Source organism: Pelodiscus sinensis, chromosome 24 (genome assembly GCF_049634645.1).
Source record: "Pelodiscus sinensis isolate JC-2024 chromosome 24, ASM4963464v1, whole genome shotgun sequence".
Taxonomy (NCBI): domain Eukaryota; kingdom Metazoa; phylum Chordata; order Testudines; family Trionychidae; genus Pelodiscus; species Pelodiscus sinensis.
In genome coordinates this window covers 17,332,602-17,356,703 of record NC_134734.1, presented here as the reverse complement: position 1 = coordinate 17,356,703, position 24,102 = coordinate 17,332,602, and the positions used below count along the sequence as shown (strand labels likewise).

The 24,102-nt window shown below is 46.0% G+C and overlaps 1 long non-coding RNA gene across 2 annotated transcripts in view; it reads right to left on the bottom strand.

The window, feature by feature from the left end:
- LOC102462559 (uncharacterized) overlaps positions 1-24,102 on the bottom strand; it is a 72,696-nt gene that overhangs the window by 20,194 nt on the left and 28,400 nt on the right. For both annotated transcript variants that reach the window (XR_331388.4, XR_012897456.1), the window contains one exon: positions 7,172-7,277. This is a non-coding gene — a long non-coding RNA (uncharacterized LOC102462559). The remainder of the gene's footprint in view (positions 1-7,171; positions 7,278-24,102) is intronic.

Genomic DNA, 24,102 nt, shown 5'->3' with positions numbered 1-24,102 from the left:
CTCTGCTATAGCAACAAGATATACCCCAGGAGCAATGCTGTAGCCATGTCTACACTGGGGAAGAAATTTGACTTAGAATACGCAACTCCAGCTACAAGAATAGTGTAGATGGAGTTGACATACTTTAAGTCAAATTTCTGTGGCGTCCCCCGAGAAACTCTCCTGTCAACTTCCCTTACTCCTCATGACCCCATCAAATACCGGGGTAAATGGGGGGCACCATCAGCAGTTGATTTAGTAGATCCTTACTAAACCTGCTAAATCAAACCGCGCAAACCTAATCTGAGGTAAATATAGACAAGGCCGTCTCCTCCCTTCCGAAGGCAGCTAAGGGCTCTGTATCAAGCAGAACAGAAATGATGCCAATTAGCAAATCATTATTATTGTACTGACTACAAGCCAAAAGGTAAGACATTTTGAAGCAGCATTCCCTAGTGGTAAGAGCATTAGACCGTTGAGAAGCAGAAGAACAAAGGCTCCATTCTACCTCTCTGCCTCTGGCCTGCATCTTGTGCTGCTGTAATGCTGGTAGTATAGACATATAGCTTCTCATCCCTTTACACCTACATGGAGGGTGAGGAATGGAAGTGTTTTGGTCCCTTCTGTAAACACTGAGGTACAGAATTTGGTGGTTTAAGACTAAACCAGGACAGACGATGGCACAAAACTGGGTAAAAATCTCCCCTGGCCATGGAACCACATGCACGTAAGAGAGATTCTTCCCCTTTTCCCCATATGCTGGATACTGCACCAATCAGTTCTCCCAGATGGCACGCTGGCGTGCATGTAAACACACACATTCCAGCCTCTTATCCCGCATGCTGCTTTTGACTCCCCAGGCCAAAGACAAGGACTGATTTGCTAGCTGCATGGAGGAGAAGAGATCTGGGTAATGCCCTATATGGTACTAGCCATAGAGAACATCGTGTTAACCTGGCTATCATCCAGAGCACGATACGGCATACAAAATGGCTGCCCCGACTTCAGCTGCAACAAGGAAATGAAAGGAGATGGGAAGGAAGAGCAGAGGGGAATAAATCAAGCTAACTGAGCCATTCCCACTGTGTTTACATGAAGCCACTTTATGAAGGATCTGTGTTATTCTATTCATCCCCGTTCACCCTCAAGAACGTCATATGCCTTCAACTCCCCTTGACCTTCACAGGAATTGAGGGTTCTCAGAGGTAAGCCCTCTGTCAGCTAGAGGTTCCTTTATGCCCTGAAAAGATGAGGATTCATAATCCCTTCCCCAAATATTGAGGACTTGGGAAGTCACGCTATTGTAATTTTGTACAGTCTTGTTATCCCAATAAACATCTAGTTTTTGATTGTCTGTTTAATCCCCTGCAAAGTTCTTGGCCTCAGCAATAGCCAGTGGAACTCACTGCCACATGATAATTGTGCTCCAGGTGAAAAGTCAACCTTCAGCAGGCATACCTGAGCAAGACTAATATCCAGCCTATACCTTTCCAACTGGTGTCAGACAGGTGTTAAGGTACAATATTCCCCATGGGGATATACAAAAAAAAAAATTCTGCTTTCATTTATAATAAACCTCTGATTTCTCCAAGTACTTGCATAAGGACAAGATTTCTGATAGCAGGGGGCTCTTCAATTTGGTAGGTAGAGGCAAAACAAAATCCAGTGGTTGGAAGCTAGAAATAAGGTGCAGATTGTTCCAGTGGTTAAATACCATCACTGTTCACAATTTGCAGGAATTATTAGGTGAGAAATTCTCTGCATTGTACCCAGTGCTTTTTTGTCATGGTACTGCCCAGTACACAGTATCGGCACCTCCAGACGCAGTATCAGCACCTCCAGTCAGAGCTCAACAACTTTTCCCCTGGAGTACCGGCACTTTAAAACACACACACACACACACACACAAAAAGCACTGATTACACCAGTATTCCCTGTAAGCGGAGCACGTGGGTGGCCACCCAGGGGAGATACAGATGCTGCCCAGCTGATTAACAGAGCACCCACAACACCCATAGCCAGCAGCATGCATCTCCACTGGTGGTGCACATACACATGTCTCTGTGCACATAACATTTATTCTGCACATGGGTGGAAAAAATTAGAGGGAACATTGCCCTGTAAGTGATCAGACTAGATGATCAAAGTGGCCCCTTCTTGCCTTCAAAAAAGAAATTGAACCCTCAACTTTTAACTTGATTTATTAATAACCCTTTAAGGCCTAGAGCCCCTGAAGATCCTACTATGCTCACCTCATAGATGGGGAAACAGACTGGCACGGTGAATTCACCCAGGGCACAGAGAATGGCTGCAGCAAAAGAACTGTGCCTCCCTGACACCGAGCCCTCTGCATCAGAGAAGGCCACACTTCCTCTCCAGTTTGCATGGAAACATCTGTGTCGGACGATTTTCTTCTAATACCAGCCATGTAATGAGGCATCGGTTGGACAGCTCCCTGGCTATTCTAAATTGGTACAGCTCCACTGACTTCAGATCTTTGCCAAGGTCTAAACCAGTGTTTCTTAAACTGTGTTCTGTGGCACATCGGTGTGCCACGAGGCAGTCAGAGGTGTGCCGCGGAGAACAGAATTCAAAATGGCCACCCTTAAAGGGACAGGCAACTTCCCCCCCCTTTCTCCCCCGACCCTATTTTATTGCTCAATAACTCCCCCCCCCGACCCTTTTTTTTGGGGGGGTGGGGAGGGCTCAACAAAATGTCCTTGGTGTTCCTCATTAAAAAAAAAAAATTATTGTTTGGTGCTCCTCTGTCTTAAAAAGTTTAAGAAACACTGGTCTAAAGATAACAATGGGAAACCGAGACTTTCCTCTTTAGACTTGCCCTCTAGGCAGGCTTATCTCCTGTGGAAGGAGAAGGTGGTGCCTACCCAAACCAAATCATGCACTTGACACATTTCGCCTCTTTCAGCCAGCAGAAAGTCAATGGGCAGATTGCAGACCTCCCTCCCCCTCCCCCTCCCCCGCACCCTGGTTTTATTCCGAATTTGAAATTATTCATTGGTGGTTTTCTTAAATAAAAGGGAGCACTATGCGCACCTTGAGAGTGGCACGCACATCTCATTTACTCTACAGCTTTGCTCCGCCATGGTCAGTAGCCAACATTTTTGAACTTCATTGGTCCAGAAAGTCCCACGGTGACACTCCTCCACGCGGAGTTCGGGAATGTAATTCTCCGTTGAGTTAGCAGTGTACATTTTCATGGAAAAGTGAGCTAAAAAATAAACATACCCCACTTCCTTGCCCATATTGGAGCATATGAGCTGGAAGCTGGATTCCCACAAACATTTGTACCATTGTACATGTGGTTTGTGAAAAGCAAATACAACTAGGGACATAAAAAAAAAAGTACTCAAGGCCTGATTCATATAGCGGTTAAAATCAGGTTTATACGGTGCAAGCTAAACTGGTAGAAACTAGGTTTAAACAGTAATAGAGATGTAGCCGTGTTAGTCTGGTCTGGCTGAAACAAAAGACAGGACTATGCAGCACTTTAGAGACTAACAAGATGGTTTCTTAGGTGATGAGCTTTCTTGGGCCAGATCCACTTCCTCAGATCAAATTGTGGAAGAAAATATATGGTCATGCCCAGGGCTTGACAATTAATGTAATCTACTTGCGCATGGCGAGTAGATTACAAGCCGGCACAGCGCGGTCAGTGCATGCCGAACCGCGTGGCTGGCGAGTGAGGCTCGCTGTGGCTTGGCGAGCCCTGGTCATGCCAATTTTCTTCCACAATGTGATCTGAGAAAGTGGGTCTGGCCCACGAAAGCTCATCACCTAATAAACCATCTTGTTAGTCTTTAAAGTGCTTCATAGTTCTGTCTTAGATTGAAACAGATTGCAACACCCAAAGCTGCACCAGTTTAACTACATGGGTTTAAAGTAACACCTTTCGTTAAAGTGTAGCAAGTACAGGTGTTAGACCAAGTCTTAGACCGCAGATCTCTCTTTAGGTGTATGTGTGATGGCTCTCACCTTGGCCAATACACCAGGATTTTTACAGGGGAGCTCCAGAGCTAATATCATGATCTACTACAACTCAAATTAAAGAGCCAACTCTCTTTGAGAAGCAACTGTAATAGCTCATAACTTCTCTGGATTGGTAGAAAGGGGAACCCATAACTCACTCTCACCAGTGCATTACATATCTCCAGCTCCTGATGTAAATATGCCTAGTGAAATTGGAGAATCCCAATTGGTTCTACCATGAAATAGTGAACTAACTCCAAGACCTCCGCACCATTTGTCTTTTGCCTTTCCATAAGTAGACACATGAGGTGGCGTCACCCTAACAATGAGACAGTGTCACCTCTTCACCCCAACATGGCACAGTTCACCTGTGGAACTCATTGCCACAAGGTACTATGGAGGCCAAGAGCTTGGCATCTGCAAGCAGGACATTTGGGGCAGGGACTGTCCGATGAGAAACAAGTCTGACTAAGCACATTCAGCCAGTCCCCCTCCAAGTTGAGATCCAGGAGAACACACACAGATTTAAAAAATAATCCCTCTTCAAGGAGTTGATGCTCTAGTTTTGCATTTAATTCCCCACTCTTCATGGGCCAGATTCTAGGCTGGTGGATGCTGGCAGAGCTCCAAAGATGAGGAGCAGGGTTCTGTGCATCTCTCCGTCCCAATAAGATAGGAAAGCGATGACAATTGACAGAAAGAATTTGAATGAGATAGATTGGGAGGCATGGGGGGGGGGGGGGAGGAAACACACATACACATGCTCCTCAGGGCACAATGATGGTCTATTCTCCCCTTCGCAAGGGCTAATCCTCGTCGGTTTTAATTGGCATTTGGGCTAAGCTGATTTAAGCCTCTTCACCTTGGGTTGTTTCTTCTTTTCTCTTTCCCTTTTGGCCCAAATCGCAACGCTGCTACTGCCGAGTCCCTAGCACACTAACATCTTTGTGTGAGGGAGAGAAAAGAGGAAAAGAGGCCCGGGGGGGGAGGGAGAGGGAGCGCGGGGAGGGAAAAAACCAGGCTGAACCTGCTCTAAAACAATGAGGAGTTTGTGAATCAAGCGGAGCCGCTGGCAAAGAAACCGCTTCAGCTGTGCTTCATTAATAAAAGTACTGTCCCTGGGTCAGAGCCAGGCCTCGGCCCTTTCCCATCTCCCTTCCCCTTCCCTCTCCAACCCCTCTCCCCACAACCTTTGAAGAGCCTGTCAGCCAAAGGACAATCCGCTCTTGTGGGAAGCATTCCCACTGTCCCCCTGTAGATTTAATTTCTCTGGGGCTGGAAACACTTGCATATCCTAGCACCCAGCATGAAACAGCCCCTGCCTGAAACCACCCTCCCATCAATCTACTGCTCTGCGGGCTCACATTCCTACCCATCCATTGCTTTGCGTGCCGCTTAACGACCGATAGAGCCTGTTACGGTCAGGTACTCGTCTCTACTATCTGTTCTCTAATATCCATGCCTGAGCTAACTCAGAAAGTCATTTATATAGCACTCGATCCCTGTAGAATTGGGATGCTTTGCTGCACGGCAACCTGTAACCAGGCCACTGCCACACACCTGCCAACGGAACCTCACCTGAGACACCCACGTGGCCGGGGCCAGTAGGCCTTTGTCTCTCACTGCGACTCGCTGCCCAAGGATGGGGGAGGAGGACATTTCAAAACCCCATGAGACAGGTGCTTTCCTCCTCCCGCTCACAGGTACAAATCCAGCCTGTTTGACATGGGACTAAAAACCGCTGCTGGCCGGATTGGTGCTAGGAGGCGGGTGCAGCCTCTCTGCAGTGTCTCTTTTCCAGGAAGACCTTTGGGTCTGAACTTTCATTTCTATACTAAGGCCCCTTAACTAGTCAAAAGTGTGAGTTAGCCTAGCTGTGTGGCCCCTTTCTGCTGCCAGAGTGGGGTAAATGAAAATTAGGGTTCCTTATTTCTTCAGTGTGATTATTTCTGTACGCCGCCATTGCTGTCGGACACATGGACAATAGACAGACTGGCAAGGGCCAAGTCTCCCCGTTCAAGCATCAGTGTCCAGTGAGGTTTTCCTGAAAACCCCTGGTGTCATGTTATTTTGAGAGAATCGCAGCTTTCATATTTAAAAAAAAAAAAGCTTCTAGCCCATACAGTGGTGGAGAAAAGCGTCCAGCTACGAGGCAGGCATGCCTGTTGGTGTAACCCCTGGTGCCGATGGGAAGGTTTAGACACCATGAGCATGAGTCCCCTCCTCTGGCAGTGGATGGATTGTTAGAGCAACAACCTTGGATGTGAGAAGGCTGCATGCAACTCCCTGCTCTGATGGTTGGCCTCTGTGACCTCCATGAAAAAAAAAAAATCAACCTCTGTGCCTCAGTTTTCCCCATCTGTATAATGGGAATAAAAGCTCTTTCCTACCTCACCCACATTGAAAATGGTGAGGCTCTCAAATACGATGGCAATGGAGACCCACAGCCTAGAAGAGAGGTGAAAGGACCTTAAAATGAGTCTGAATTACAGTTATGTCCACTTCAAGGCCCCTTCACACTGGGACCCGGTTATAAAGGAGAATCTGACACAACGATGGAATGATTTGTCCGAGGCCAGTGAGTGAATGACACAGGTAGGGACAAAGTGCAACAGGCTCGGTACCTAATCTTTGCTGCAACCCCTATACCGGGGTGGGCAAATACCAGCCCGTGGGCTGGATCCGGTCCCCAGGGTTAGCCTTTGGGGGCCCCCACTGCTATACTGACCTGCGTTTCCATAGATACCGGTGATTGCCACGCCCATTGGCAGCAGATTGCTGGTCCCAGCCAATGGAAGCTGCAAGAAGCGGTATCTGGTCCACACTGCTTCCCGCTGCCTCCATTGGCCAAGAATGGCAATCCATGGCCAACAGGAACTACAATCACCAGTGCCCGTGAAGATGCAGGTGAATATAGTGATTGCAGCCCAGCAGGGGCTAATTCTGGCGAACCACCCACCCCTGCCCTAGATAGGGCTTTCCTCCATCATGATTTTGGGGGATTATTACGTGGCAGGGGACCAGACTTGATGACCTCTCGAGGTCCCTTCAAGTTCTAGGATTCCATTGCATCTTGTCCCTGGTCCACGAACACACACCAGGAGGGAAACTCACCCCACTAGGATGCCATGCCTGTGCTTAAAACAAACCACCACCAAAGAAAAACCTTGTCACAGTCATGGGAGCTTCCAATAAGTCTACTTACCCAGGAATTCCAAGTGAACTTTCACAGGGACTCAAAACCCACACTTCTCCATCCAGGGTGACAGTGGCACAGGGACATCGCCTTAAAATGACACCCACGCTAGACCCTAAGGGAGAAAGAAAGGAAACCCTTTTTGTGATAAACAGCAATAAAATCCATGGCTAGATAACTCACAAGCAACAGAGACAGCCAGGAAGATGTTCCTGGATTCTGTTCTAGCTTTTTCCTGCAGGGACTGAGGCAGGAAGATAGAGACAGGTTTGTGACTGGGCCTTTTCCCTGCATTATTTCATTAGTGGCTGCTTCCAGAATTGAGCTCTGGTAGAAAAGATCATGCATGTTTTCCATGGAAAAGCTCACAAGTAGTGCTGGCTGAATGAGAAACCTACTGCCCAGAATCACCTGGCATCTAGAAAAATCAGCTGAGATGCAGAAGATGGGGGATTTAAACCTTTGATTTGGACCAAGGATCTGAACCCAGGCCCCTTTATCACCCCTGACTCAGGGCTACCTGTCCCATCCTGACTGGGTGCTGGTGTAGGTGGGACTTGAACCTATAACCCTATTCTCCCCAGGCAAGTGCCCCATCCCCTAGGCCATGCAGGAACCTATCCCACCACCTTACCGCAGGGAGGCCCTTTATCCTGCCTGCCCCAGGGCCGTCTGTCCTGACCTGATGGGATCAAAAATCCCATCCTGGACCCAAGAAGCCTGGCCTGATAAACAGTCAGTGGAAATGGGTACATTCCCAAGCAAACCGGTAGCCTCGGCAAGCTGACATTTTCCAGCAAAAAAACAAAAAAAACACAGCTTCATCTGAAAATTTCCCACCAGCTTGTTTTGGCTCAGGATGATACAGTGCCGATGAAAATCTAAGTTGCTAAGACCCACCTACACTGCTCTGGCAACATAAAAAAAGGCCCTAAAATGGAAGTTATTTCCAGTCACGCTTGCTTTCAGATGCCTTCGCACTGCCAGCGTGATACAAGGACAGCAGGGCAGCGATGGGCAACCGAGGTGAGTGAGTGGGCCCTTCATCTCAGGGGGCCACAAGATTGACCCCATCCCGGGAGACATTTTGCTCACGGCGCTTGCCTCTCTAGAATGTGTGGGGGGTGCCGATGGAACGGTAGCAGCGCTGAATTGGCTGCAGAGGGAGCACCCGGATCTCACAGTCAGTGCTGCGTGCAATCCACATGCACTTCCCTTCACCTGCCCTGGCTTCGTGTGCATGTCACTGAACACCGGTAGGAAAAAAAAATACTTGGACGGAAACCAGGGGAATCCTGCAACCCTGTGCATGGGCAACGGTCAACAAAATGTCTCGTGGGCCACACAGAACCCCAATGGGCCACATGTGGCCCACCTATCCCTTAGTATCAATGAGAAACAGACCCAAAATATTTCATTTAAATCACAAGGGAGAGAACCGACCAATATAGGCCTTTGGCCCTGTGGCCTGATTCTTCCTTGCCCTGCTCTTTGCGCAGTCATTAACAGTGCAAAATGAGAATCACACCCTACTAAACCATTTTACACCCTCTTTGGGTGTAAAGAACTGCACAAAGAGGTTTGTTGCCAGGCTAGCGTTATGGAGCCTTGTAGCTCATCTGCAAACAGTCTGTGGCCCACAGTCAATATCAGAGCTGTTTAGATTGAATGTGCAGGCTCGTGCATTTTGATACTATTGTGAGGATGCCATAGAAACATGTTAAGCCAGACCGAAACAATCCCACCTGACCAGTTTTCTGACTGCATAGGTGTAAGGGTTAGAACAGCCTTTCAGATGCAAATGCTTATAATGACATTCCTGCCAATTCCAAAAACTCATGAGTTTCCATTTGGGTTTTTTGGGAGGCTTGAAGATTGACTTAAAAATCATCCCATTTAAAAAATTAATACATCTGGGGTTGTTGATTTTTTAATTTGCCTTCTGGTTTTTGCACTTCTCTGTAACCAGAGACACAAGAATTTTTCTTCTGAATTAAAAAGAGTCCATGTTCTCCACTCATTACATGACTCTAGCAGCAGGGGCTTAAAAAGAGGGGGGAAAAAACCTTGGGTGAGGGACAGGGGTGAGGAACCTTTTTTGGTCAGGGGCCGCTGACCAACAGGAAAAAAAAAATCAGTCGGGGGCCGCACACAAGTGAGAAGCAAAAAAACCCAACAAAACCCTCACTGAATTGGTCCCTATTTGAGAAGGAGAAAGACACTCCCCACATTTCCCTCACACCCACAGCCTAGAGGGGCCCAGGCTAGAAGATTTGTGCGCGCCTAGGGTTGCCAGGTGTCCGGTTTTGAACTGGACAATCCAGTATTTGAGCTTTCTGTTCGGGAAACCAATTTAGACAATAGAACTGTCCGGTATTTTCTAAATAAGATGGAATGTCGATTGTGATGTCATATAAAGTGTGCCTAGTATTTTTGTTGAAACCATCTGGCAACCCTATGTGCACCAGCTTCTCAATGCCGGGGGTGGGGCTTGAGCTTTGAGGGACAGTTCCCGACAAGCCAGCGGCCACATCAAACCCCGGAGCCTGAGGTTCCCCACCCCAGGAGTAGGCTCTCAAACATGCTCAGCACACGGAGCCCTATCTGTGGTTTCCAAGGCCTTTAACATCTGGCCCCATTTATCTAACTCTGTCCCTCTCCAAACGCGTTAGTGTGGGAGCTGTGAGTGACGTTATCCTCAACACTTCAGGGAGGAAGTGGTTTTTACAGGTGCCTGTTCTGGAATGAACTAGGTTAGTTTAAGGCAGAGTTGTTGACTCAAGTCGTGGGACTTGAACTCGAGTCCGACTTAAGTCGAGTCCCCTAGGTGACTTGAGACTCAACTCGGGTTCATGGTGTGCGACTTGAGACTCTACTTGAGACTTGCTAATTTTCTTCAATCGACTTGGTGAAAAAATTGTCCGAAAATGACGATATTGATGGCTTGTACAAAAGTGACTTGAGACTCGACTTGAGACTTGAACTGTAGTGACGTGAGACGCAATGTGGACTTGACAATGACAACTTGAAGACACCGGTTAATCTAGAGCCGTGGCACCCAACATGCTAGCTATTAGCCACAGGTGGCTATTTGGCCAGCTGAGTGGGGCTAGTGTGCTATAGCAGTAGCCACTAGATTGGATACTGCTTCAGAACTGGTTGGACACCCCAGATCAAGAGTCTGGCATCCTTGGGTGAGACACAACAAGAACCTCCGTGCATGATTAGCCTGAAAGGCATTCACATCAGCTGCTTGCTTCAGCCCTGCCCCCACCAACAGCCAAACTCCTACTCCAACGCAGCGCTTTCTATAACCTGACAAAGGAAAAGAACCAGACTCTATAAAGCCCACGCAGCACAAGGCCACAAGATCCAAGCCTTTAAACTCAAGGGTCTAACACCGTCCTTTCCTCTCGCAAGAGCTTCGGAACACATTCCCCCAGACATCGAAACACACAGCATCACAATACTGCGGAAAAGAAAAAACCACCAGCAGCCACAGTGCTACTGCTGCTAACCCTCTTTCCACCCAGAAGTAAACACGGCCTACTACAATTCCCACCACATTCACAACACGACTACTCTTGTCCTCCCCACTTTTCTGGGCCTCCTCTCCCCGCCTCTGTAATGGGAGGAAACCCAGACATGGGGGTCAGAATGGGTGTGCCTTGGCAGTGCACAGTGCTTCAAATGTATGTAATGCTGTTTCAGATCGGAAAGGGATGGTTTTCTCCTCGAGGAAACCACTTGCAGAGTTATTGTAAAATATCGGGCCAGCTCCTTGATGGTTGTTAATGGCCTCGTTACGTGGACTTCAGCAGAGTCAAGCTCATGCCAGCTGGATCATACCATTTATGACCATTATGGTATTACTTTTAGGAGAGGCTTAATTCATAGAGCCCTGCAAATCCGCGTCCATCCACTTTATATCCACAGGCATCTGCCTCCATGCCCGCGCCTCCTTTTTGCCGTTACGGACACAGATCTGGCTACCAATTTTCTATTCGCGCAGGGCTCTATTAACTTGCTTAGAGTGCTAGCAAATTCTGTTAAAGTGTTTCATGTTTATTTTAGCTTCTCAGCACCTCAGGTTTTACTAGATCCACCTTCCAGATGGAAAATAGACCACTTTGAATCTGACTGTGATCCTTTTCTTCATGTTAAATAGTACCTTACACCACAAGTAATTCCTCCAAAAATCAAACCGGGCTATTCGGTGGAAGCAAGTGATTCATCATCCAGCCTTGGTAGAAAGAAGCTAGAGTGGATGCATCTACACAGCACCCTAAACTCGCTAAGCAAATTGCATATCTTATTTCGATTGTTTTTCAAAATAGCTCAATTGTACTTCAAACAAGCTTATTTTGAAATTTGGTGCATCTACACCACTATTTCAACATGCCCCTTAATCTTCATGGAATGAGGGTTACAAGGATGCCAAAACAGTTCACCTGTTATTTCAAAAAATATTTCAAATAAAAATATTTCAAAATAATGGGCGCATTTAAAAGATACGGGATAGCTATTTTGGGATACTCCAGTATCCCAAAATAGCCCCACTGTCTAGACATACCCTGTGAGTCAGGGGCTGTGCTGGGAATAGAAACCCTAGTCCTTCCATGCTCTAACCATTAGGAAACCCTGCCAAACAACTTATGATACTCTGCATAAAAAAGTAGACGGGAAATCTTCCACAGTGACTAAGGTTATAAGTAAAAGCTGTGGGAAAGAGGCTGCATTGATGCTGCTAAGCTAAAATAGCTGAGACTTTTGCAAGCACCAGGCAAATATTTTCCCCTTCTTGGATAAGCAAGTTGGCAGTCAAAGAGACACACACAGAACAGCTTGCCCTTTATAACTTGGGCTTAACAGAGTCCGACAGGGAATTTGGGCCCCATATTATTAGTGGTATACGACGGCCTCTTTATGCCACTCGGCTTGCAAGAAGGAGCCTTAAAGTGGATACAACTGTAATGTATTGTTATTTTAAAGCCCCTTTACAGAGACACATAAAGAGGCCTTAGTGTAAATAGGATTCAGGTTCACTGACTGTTTTGCCATCACACCCTGAGGCCTGACAGCGCTCGGTGCTGTACACGCAGAAAACAAAATGGTAGTCATTTGCCACCAGGCGTTTACAATCAGTGAGGAGGGTGCTCAGCACCAGAGAACTGGGGTGTTGTTTTAAAGCTCTTCTGGGATAGGGACATCTTTGTTCTCGGTTTGTACAGCACCTACCGTAAAGGGGTCATAGGCCAGGCCTCAGGGCTTCTAGACTTGACTGAAATACAGATACAGCAATGCCAATAGCTTCATCAAGCCCCCTCGTTAGAATGTTTCCTCCTGCCACCGTCTAAAGAGAGGGCTTCACATCATGACAGCAACCTCGCCCCAGAGTGTGAAGAACCCCAACCCAATTGTGTCACACCGGGCCACAAGAACAACAAGGAAATAGACAAGAAATAGGGAATTCATCTCAAGTGGGCCTGGGTTAGAACTGGGAGCCTCTCAGCCTCTGTCAAACTGAGAACGGGCGACAGGGGAGGGATCCTGTGATGGAGCCCTGTTCAGTTCATTCCCGCCGAGGCACCCAGCGTTGGCCGCTGTCAGAAGGCAGGATACCAGGCTAGATGGGCCTTTGGTCGGACCCAGCAGGGCCATTCTAAGTGGCCCCAGCAAAGCCAATGGGTCTCCCTCTCCAGCTCAGAGAGAAGCACATGAGGAGGTCTTTGAAGATCAGTCTTAGGTTAAACTGGATTCAGAGGCGTAGCGAGGCTGATACGCACCTGGGGGCAAAGGCAAAATTTGCCCACACACCCCTGCCGCCGCCGTGCAGTGGGGCACTGAACCTGGCGCACAGCTGAGCCCGACCCGGGGGAGCAGGGGGAGCCTGTACCACATCTTGCGCCGCCCCCTCCAGCACCCACTAACCCACCAGCGGAGATGGAGGAGAGTCGGGCTGGGGGTGGAGAGGCGGCTCCAGCTGCCGCCGGCAAGTGGAGGAGGAGCAGGCGAGCTGAGGGATGACAAAGGGAGTGAAGGGGGACTAAATTGGCACCGCCCTAGTGTGGCATCCGGGGGAACTGCCCAACACTTCCCTCTCACTACACCACTGACTGGCTTCCCTATCAGTCAAGGGGGGAAAAGCAGGGGAGGAGTCAGGCCCCTGGACAAGGTCAGGGGAGCCTCCGCTCTGTGCTCCTGGAAGGGGTTGAGCTAAGGGCAACTAGCCTTCCCCTTTGCTCACCGAACCATGTGCCTCCCCCTCCCCCAGCTCTTAGGGTATGTCTAGACTAAAGGCTTTTGTCGACAGAAGTTGTGTCAACAGATACTGTCGACAAAGCTTCTAGCCTACATCCAGTTCTGTCGGCAAAGCAAGCCGCTTTGTCGACATGACAGTGTAGACACAAAGGACGGTGTAGATGCAATAACTCCGTTGACAAAAGGCGTTATTCCTCATAGAATGGGGTGACAAAACTGCTGAGCTATGTCGACAGAACTCAGCGGCAGTGTAGACGCCGGTATAGTTTTGTCAACAAAACCCTGTAGTCTAGACACACCCTTAGAGCCACAAAGACTGCATGGTGCAGCACTCCAGTGGCAATTTAAAGGCCCAGGGCTCCAGCCGTAAACGTAGCATTGGCTGCAGCCTGGCGCCCCGGACACCTCTGAATCACTGGACCTTGGGGCAACAGCCCCTTTTGCCCACCTTCCTCACCACCCTCCCCCCCCCCAGGTCGACAGGCCTGGGGAAAAAGTGAATTTGACTTTCAAAAATTGTTTCAGGGCATTTTGACAGGGTATATGTGCGCATTGCACTGGGAACCCTTACACATGTGTACAGGACAACACTGAGTATTGCCAACCCTAAGTCTTATAAGGGGAACCTGTAGCAATTGTTGACAAAATTCTGGCTTTCTAGAGGCCCCGTGACCTGCCTAATGCTTCAGCATAGGATCTACATTTTAAATAGAACAAATTATTTTTAATGGTTAGCAGATAGGCGGCTTTGTATTGCAAATTTCTGGGAAATTTTGACACCTCCCCGCCCCTCCCCCCACCTCCCCGTAGAGCTGTGGTATAGTAAAATATCGACTCTCCTTGTATATGGGGGGGGGGGGGGGAAGCTTTTCCACTACAAGAAATGTGTGTGGGGGGGGGGGGGGGGAGAAGACGACAATGAGTATTTAAAAATTTGGTCTCCCTTTTTAGCACAGTCTGAGAAGGGCTTCCCAGACAGACAAGCTCTTTGAATATTAACCTGATCCCAAATAAATAATAAGCAATCTGCTGTGTAGCATGTTCATGCTTTATTGCAATTTTTGTTTGGACGTTTTTAAAAAAAAAAATTCAGGCCCACCCATACAAATATCATGACAGTGAAAAAAATCTGATGATTTTTAAGCCAAATAATAATTTGGGGGTTCCTTCTAGTTTGAGCCTTTAGGGTGCACTCATTTCATGTCTTCAAGCTTTTCGCTGCAACTGTGAACATAAGAACAGCCAGACTGGGTCAGACCTAAGATCCATTCAACCCAGTGACCTTCTGATAGCGGCTAATGCCAGCTGCCCCAGAGGGAATCAACAGCGTGAATAAACAGGGCTGGAAACTTACTTTAAAATATTATGTGAAACTAATATTTAAATCACAGGACTCCAACAGCTGGGATCTTTAAGAAAAACATTAAAAATAGTGAGACTCATCTTACAAGCACAAGAATTGGTGACACTTTTGTCTCACACATATAGGTAGCTTTCATTCTCATACATGACAGACTAATAGTATAAGACTTAATAAAAATTAATAAAATCTCCTATCTATTACCCTTTAAAATATCAAAGAGCATAAAACACCACCATTCTTATTAGGGAGTGTTTCACATTCATCTTGCACAGATATAAGTGACAATCCAAGGTGAGGGGAATTAAGCCTACAGAGATTTTTAGTCAAACAACAACAAAAGAGATTACATAGATTAGTTGTGTGTGTGAGATATAGGGGGGAGAGATTTTTCCTTTTCTTTTGCAGTCGCTCCAAAATAAAAATATGAAAAAAACCACAATTGCACATAGAGCAAATTCTAGTCATGTGTTAAAATAAGTAATAACATCTGTTCTGTATAGAATAGGATTTTTAAATGTTGTTCACATCCATTTGCATCCCACCCTAATGCAAACAGTGTGTAAGGAGATAGCCTAAATTAACACAGACTTTGTCTTCATGGCACAAAAAAGGTGCATTTTTGACACCGCCTTAGCTTCTGCAAGGTAAAATTCTAGTGTAGACAAGACCCAGGTGGTTTTTACCTCCATGAGGTCAACCTTATATCCCCACCACAGGGTTTACATGGAGGTCAAAACCACAAGCATCTTCTCTTGATGTCAATACCACACCTCTTTCCCACAGTGAAGACTTAGCCTCAGTCGGCTGCTCTCAACCCAGCTGCCTTCCAGTGGGGAATTCCGCCACGGCTCCTCGTGTCACGTCCCTCAATGGGGTGAGCAGTGCTGCCACTATGACACGCAGTACGCTACCGAGCACATCACTCATTACCTGTGAGGAGGACCGGCCATTTTAGAGATGCCAGCTGCCTAAGATGGTGGATTTCCTCCTTTCCCTTTTTGCGACAGACTTTTTGTATGTCCTCCCCCCACACGCGGATATGCCAGAGGGGGAGGAATCTCAATATTTGCGGGTGGGGAGGGGGAAGAAAAGGGATGGAGGGGGGAAATAGATCAGTGAAAAACAATTGAAAAAAGGATGTAGTTCAGTTCACAAAGGCCTATCTGCCTTTGGCTTCTATGTGTCCTGCGGAAGGAAAAGGCAGACAAGATGTCGTGTTAAATTCTCCGTTTGGGGGGGAAGTGAAGAGAGAGAATCTTCCCTTTTTTCCTTTGCCGACCCCCCTTCGCCCTCCCCGCAATCCCGCTTTGACTTTTCCCACAGAAGTAGCCAACCTCCAAGAATGCAAATGACATTCATTATGCAAATGCATGCAAATCAGGTTTAACTATCGGAAGAGGGGCTCGGAATTGTTAATGGGTTAACTCTTTCACTGGCAGCCACCACTGTGGTTTTGAAAGAGCCAGTGTCTTCCTCTGGCTTTTTTTTTTTATTTATTCTCCCTTACTCCCTTTCACAAACACACCATTCCCTCCCTAAACTCTGATCCACCACTCCAAATCTGAAATCTGGTACATGGTGGCAGAAACACAGCACCTGGCCCCACTTTCTGTATAAGTGTGTAAGGTTGATGGAACATAACTGGGGCATCCGGTAAGACAAAGCAAAAAGAAAACACATTGGCCTAGAGGTAGTTACTCCTTCCTTAACTACGTCCGCAGGAGAAGAGAAACAAAGCAGGCTTAAACTCAGAATTTAAAAACACAGCCATCGATAGATCATAATAAAGCCCCTCTGTGATAAACTGGCAAAAAGGTAGGGTAGCCACTAGCTGGGGTGTTGGCTGCTTAAATCCACTCAAGAGCCATATGCCAGGATGGCCGCAAAATAAAATTCACTTTCCACAATACACGCAAGATATCTGAGGTTGAATTTTGGTTTTAAAATTGGAAAACAAAAATGGGCCATTTCCCATAAGGGAGAGTGAGCAATGGAGAGGGGGGAAAAAAAGACAGAACAAGGACTGAAATAATGGCAGACAATCCTGCAAACCTCTCAAGGCACGGTGGTTTGGTGGATGTTAACAGAACTACCAGGCCTAAAGAGAGAAATGTTTACACAATAGGATTACCTCTCATTCCACAGTATCAGCTTGTTTTTCTATTATATTCAGGCCTTACAGAATATGTTACGACACAGGGACTCATTCTGCAGTGATGGAAACAGCCCAAAATTAATCTCTCTAAACCTAAAATCAGCCGATATTTCACTTAAGAGCAAAAATAAATGTATGAAGCACAACAATGACTATAAGTGGCCAGTACAACACAATTCTATTAAAAATGTGTATAATTCTAAACAGCAAATTGATCGGTTATTAGTTAGAAATATTTTCTTTGTGGCTGGTTGGCTGAGTCAATATGTGCACTTCTAAGGTGGGCTACAGCACCCGATAATTTGTCAGCCAGTCTTTCCTCACTACCTCACCCTCTTTATTTCAATCACCTGTTATCACTTGGCTTTTTTTGATCGGACGTTACGATCAGAGATGACAGCGCTAACATTCTCCCCAAGCATCAAGTAAGTTTCAATACCTAGCTAGAGGCACCTCAAACGGGGCTTCCTTTTAAGACTGCTGATCACACTTTAAAAACAAAAACAAAAAACAGGCCCTTTTAAGGTTTTTCAAGTTTGGCAAGAGTAACATTCAGGGGCTCTGATACACTAGCCAGTTTCAAAAACATTGCCCTACTTTTGTATTTTTATTTTCTATTTTTAGTGCAATAGGGCACCAATCTAACGGAGGGCTCTATGTGCCAATTCTAACTGCAGCTGCTGGGCACTGCCGTCATGCAACTAACAACAACTTTGGCAAACCTGGAGTCATCATAAGAATGGCCAGTCCGGGTCAGACCAAAGGTCCATCTAGCCCAGTATCCTGTCTGCTGACAGTGGCCAATGCCAGATGCCCCAGAGGGAGGGAATACAACAGGTAATCCTCACATGAGCCCTCCCGTTGCCCATTTCCATCTCCACCACTAGTGTTCACAAATCATACATCAGACCCATCCCACTGCCAAATAAGATGAGATTTACACTAATATTGAAACTGGGATTCTTTTTACTAGTCTTCTGGGCTGAGCCTTTTATGAATGCTTCAACTTATTTTGTTATCATAGATTAGCCTCTTGACGGCTGGAAAACATTGGTCTAATTTTGGATGTTGGTTAAGTGTGTAGGTGCTAGGTGGCGTTTAGTGGCATGTGTTAGGCAGGAGGTTAGAGCAGATGATTTGACAGTCCCTTCTGGCTTTGGCTTGATGACTATGTTATTAAATGAAAGCGGATTTTCACATAACTCCTGATGCTTTGAGGGGGAAGGGGTGGGAAAAAAAGACACCAAATACTATGAGACTTGCAATAAAAAAAAGTCGGCCAGCTAGGGTGTGGCTACAGGGATTTTTCGAAAAAAAAGTGGCCTTTTTTCTAAAAGTCTTTACCTGCATCTAGACTGCTGCTGCGTTCTTTCAAAAGTAAGTCAAAAGAACGTGGCAGTTTTGTCAACCATGGAAAACCCCGTTTTACGAGGAAGGTCGCCTTTTTTCGAAAGTGCTTTTTCGAGAAAAGGCGCTAGGTAATGCAAATTGTGCTTTTTTGAAAGCGAGCATCCAGACTGCCTGGGTGCTCTCTTTCAAAAAAAGTGTCTTGCTTTTCCAAAGTACTGATTGTAGTCTAGACGCTCTTTTTCCAAAGAGGCTTTTTCCAAAGAGGCTTGCAGTCTAGACACAGCCTCCGTTAATAAAGAGAGAAAAACCACAACAGTGTCTCCAGGAATGGAAGGAGTGGTATTTTGCTGTGATATGGTTAGAAGGTTCATTGATACTCTTACTTTCATCCCCCTTTATGCTGTCAGAGCACTGTTCGGTAGGCTGAAGGGTAAACAAGAATTCAGTCAGGAATTTTGATCCCACCTGAAAAAATGGTGGCTTGGAAGAGCTAATTCTACCTCCTGGGATACACACCCAGGCCCAGAAAGTATTTTGCTTTAGACAAACAGTGGGATGTAGGGGAGAGGCTAAGGAGCAAAGTTGGGGGAGAGGGGAGGAGGAAGCAATAAAAGTCCAGTGAAAATACAGGATGGCAAAAAGTAAAAGTAAATAGAAAAAGGGCATAAAGGCAAAGGAAAGAGGCCTTCCTGCGAGAGTAGCTATAATTTGCCTCCCCCTTAAGCCTACTTTATCCTGCCACAATGCAGTCAAGAGGCCTCCCTGTGAACCTGGCTTCAATGACTTCAACACAGTTGTGCCTGTCTGGTTCAGGCGCATGCGGGAAAAGAATCAGACCCACCCCAAACAGGGCACCCACCTGTGCTGGCGTAGCTGTATTGGGAGTCTCGCTGTGGACTTCCAATGCAGTTGGATTGGACCCAGAAAGGACCGCTGTTGCCAAGCACGGATTGCCCTCAATTCCAATGATGCAGGCTTAGCTCCTTGCTAGTCAGTGCCTCGGAAAACTGGGCTCAGAGCAGTTTGCCCCAGAGTTGCACACAACTTGTAGTGGATTCCAAAGGCGTTAGGGACCAGAATTAATACTTAACTTCTTTGAGCTGCTCCTTTGGAACACCCCCCGCCGCCTTTGCAGTTCAGTTGGAATAACTCAGGCTTTAAAGCCAGAAGGGACCACGGTGATCACGTCATCTGGCCTCCTGCACATTACAAGCCATGGAACCACCCTCCCCCACTCCTGGAATAGGCCCATAACCTCTAGCTTCGTTCTAGACATCCTCACCTCTCAATTTAAAAACAGCAAGTGACAGAGACTTCGCCACTGTCTAGTGGCGACCGACCAGCCTTGTGGTTACCCCCCGCCCCTTCATCTGCAGTGTTATCTGCCAATCTGTTCTGAGAGGAAAGTTCCTTCCCAAACTCAAATATGATGATGATCAGGGAAAGCCGATCTGCCGGGCACCTGGGAAATAATTCTCTGTAGCAACTCAAACCCCTCCCTCCCGCAACTATCTAGTGCCCCATCTCCAGCTTTTGGAGATATGTGCTAATAGGAGTCATAGATGGACCAACTGGTATGGTCTGTTGGCAACCTCATCAGACCATACCAACTGTTAGGGGGGGGACACACACACACACGCACACACACACACGAAAGATTCAGCCAAGCCTGTTTTGTTTTGTATTGTAAGCATAAGCGGTCCAGCTCACAGGGTCATCAAAAATGCCACTTCTCCTAGGAGTACCTTGTCTGCATCTTCCATGCATCGTCTGAGAAACTGACATGGACAACTACTTATTATTAGTGACTAATATGCACCATCATGTTCATACCACAGTGCTGAGAAAGCAAACTTCCCCCTTGCTTTTTCATGAGCATACACTATAGCCCGTAACTTGTCATTTACCTAGGCGGAACATGAATTCGGATTCACTTCGCAAATCACCATTGTCAAATTCATGCCAGGAGTCAGAGCTGGATGAAGCTAGTTTCCTGGAAGAGCAGCTGGGTTTGTGATTAAGACCCAGGGGACTTCAGTTTAGTTCCTAGCACCAACGTAAACTCCTTGAGTAAGCACTAGTGTCAACTCGTGATATTTGGTGATTTTTCGTAAAGCACCATTTCCTAGTCATGTGATTAGCTGATCTTTTCCCCTTTCATTGAAATTAAAAAAAAAAAAAAAAGTATAACCTTCTTGGCTGCAAAGTAGAGCTTGAAATGTGATTCCTTTGAAAGTTCCAAAACCAGAAGGCAGACAAAAAGCACCCCAAATTTACCCCCAAAAAACCTCATGGTTTAAGCCCCACAGGATTTTTGGTTGGCTGGATGTGATTTTGCAGTGTTTGAACTGGAGAAACTGAGCAAGTCATTTAAGATCAAATTCATGTTCTTAAAACAAAACAAAGAAAACACACAACCCAGGAACCATTTCCCGACAGCTCAGCAGCCACTCTTTGTGGATTTTCAACATGCGAAGTTCATTTAAAACCCAGTCTCATGAAAGCTAAGAACCCTCCTAAAGCTTCCAGCCTGGCCTGCTTACATCTCAGTTCAGTGTTATACCTACTGGACCATGCATGTTAAAAGCACAAGAGGGGGAAAGGTAGCACAGATTTCAGATACCCATGTGAATCTGAATTACATGCTCCAGCAGGTAATGCAGTGGTCTGAGACTGCAAGGAGGTGGGTTCTTTTCCTGGCCCTGCAGTGTGACTTTGGCCCTCCTTTCCTCCCCACACTTTATCTAAATACAGTCTTCCCCATGTGTTTGTAGAATTCTAACCCTGCTTTACAAGGTATTCAGCTGACACCAGTACTACCTGTTAGCTGGGTGCTTGTACAGTCGCTCCGGAGAGATTTGGATGCCACCCAGAGTTAGGTTTGTGTTTCTCTAGTGGTGCACATTCACACATGCCTCAGTGCACATAAATTATTCCTCACATGGATAGGAAAGATTAGAGGGAACATTGTCTGATGCTACTGGAATAGAAATAGTTATATTTAAGGACAGTCTTACCTCAAATATCTCAGGCTATGTCTACACTATGAAGCTATTTTGATATACCTCCTGTATCCCAAAATACCTATTCTGCATCTTAAGAGCAAGCCTGTTATATTGAAATTAAACAGGCTTGCTATTGTGACATCCCTGTAAACCTCACAGCATGAGGGATAAGGGATGTTTTGGAATAGCACTTTATTTTTAAATTTGGCGCTGTGTAGACCGTGCCAAATTTGAAAATAAGCTATGCAATTTGCGTAATGCAAATTGTGTAGCTTATTTTGAGGTAAGCGTGCTGTGTAGATGCACTCTCGAGTTTTATCCAATAGTCAGTATATTAATACCAAAAAAAAATGAAGTTGTGTCTATTCACTCCATTTTTTCCTCCAGCTAATATCTTTTATGCTTGCTTTTGCATTGCCAGTTGTACTAGGATAAATAATTGTGGGGAACAAGTGTCCTTTGAAGGGCATTTTTCACCAAAATTTCAACATTTTCAAACAAGCTCTGTTCTCAAAAACCCATATGCGAGTTTGGTATGTTGAGGGCACTCATCCAAATGGTGCCAAATCAAGGTCTTGTGACATTTGTGACCAATCACAGCTTGAACCACAAATATTTGTATACAATGCTAGACAACTGGCTCAGTGGGTTTGGGAAAAGGAGAGGGAAAAAAAACCAAACCCTAACCCTCTGGACTTATGAGGCAGTAGAAAGAAAGAACTGAAAACGTGTGACATTGTTCACTAAACCAAGACAAACTGGCCATTTCCAATATTAAGTGGGGGTGAAAAGGAAAACAAATATATGTGCAAGTTAAAACAACAACCCACTGGATTCTTGTTCCTGGAAACACTGCACATTCCAGCTGATTGAGTTTAGAATCCTGGGTTCTATTCCCTGCTCTGCCATGGATTTGCTTGGCTTTCCCTCCTGCCATCTATAAAATTGGAGGACCCAGCATTAACATGCGTGGGACGCATCAGGCAGTTGGTTCTATTACAGCTGATTGGAAAGTGAGGTTATTTTTCTCAGGAAATTTTCTTTGAAAACCCAGAGAGAGAAAAGTTGTCAATGGAAAGAAGAGAGAATTTTTTTCAAAATAAATAAATAAAATAAAGTTTCTCCTTCACCAAAATCCCAGTTTTCTACCCCAAACAGCTTTAACCCATCACTCATAGGTATTAATAATCTTGAGGATAACAGGGAAGTAGTCCTTAGGAAAAAGTGTGGGGGGGAACCTCTTAGGCCTGGGTCTATACAGAAAATTTAGGTGCAGCTAGCTACATTGCTCAGGGATGCAAAAAGTGTCCTGCCCTGTGCGATGTAGTTAGGTTAACTTAATTTCACTATAGATGCAGCTAGATCAACAGAAGCGTTTTGCCAGACATTTTACCAGGTTTTGTAACTGACATTTTTATTTCTTTCTAGTGAAAGGCAGCTTCTGTCCCCCTCCCATCCCCACTGGAAAAAAAAAATGTGATTTGTATGGTAGATATTCAGCATGTTTCATGTGATGCCTGTTGGGGAAAAAAAAACAAAACCAAAAACACAAAAAAAAAGCCACCACACACATTTGGGTCAGGTCTACGCTAAAGGGGAAAGTTGAATCAAGAAATACTAATTCCATAGCTGGAGGCAATGTAAACACCACTGGGCACATTTGAACCTGGGACCTCTGGAGCTTAGTATACTAGCCTCTACCCTTTGAGGTAAAAGCCAGATGGCTCTCAGCCCCTGCTGTAGAGGTCTCTTGAGCTTAGCTGTTGCTGTGGTCTAGGTGCCACTGTATGGGACAGTGAACCACACTATGTATGTGGGTTACATCAACATACTTTGATTTGAGTTTCCCCACCACCCTCATAGCAGGAGGCCAATGTGAGCAAATGCTCCTGTTGGCTTCCCTTACTTCTCGCAGCAGCAGGACCACCTGACAGGGGCGCCCTCTGAGTTTGATATAGCAAGTCTTATCTAGACCTGCTACATCAAACTCCGGAAGATTGGCACTGCTACAACGTTGATCTTCCGCTTAGAGAAGACACGTTCTTCGTGGAATTTCAGGGAAGTGAAGTTTTGAAAAAAAGTAAAATCATTAGAAGTTAACAAGTGCTTAGAAAAAAAAATTCTCCACCTCTGAGTGTGTGTGTGTGTGTGTTGTACCACACACACACACACACACACACACACACACACACACAAATTGCTCTTAATTGCGCTAGTCCGTATGTAATCTGGATTGCATTTCCAAAACCAACGGCCTACATTGCACCTGCAAAACCAGTATTCGGCGTCAGGGCTTAGCACAAACTAGGATAGACAATAATGGATAGAAAAACAAAGCATGGCCCACAACATAGGCTTCACACCTTATATCCTTAATACCTGACATGAATAATCTTCAGGCTATCAGAATCTTTGAAATCACAGGAATAAGGATCACAGGCCCAAACTCCCAAATCTGGTGCCCAAGCAAAGATTTGAGATTTTTTTTTTAATTAACATCTCTGCTAATTGATAGCAGCTCAAAAAGCAACATAATGGCAGCATAACCAGATAGCATGGATAGCTGTGGGAGCCAGAAGACCTGGGGTTCTAGTCCCTGTTCTGCCACTAACTTGCTGAATTACCTTGGGCATGTCAGCTTGCTGCTCCATTCTTTGGTTTGCCCTCCCACCTGTTGTCTATGTGGATTACTGGCTTTCTTGGCAGGGATTGCTTCTGACTACCTGTATGTACAGCTGGAAACCCTGCAAATCCATAGGTAGCTGCTCATTTTTGCTGATACAAACATTGTCTCTAGAGCGCTGTA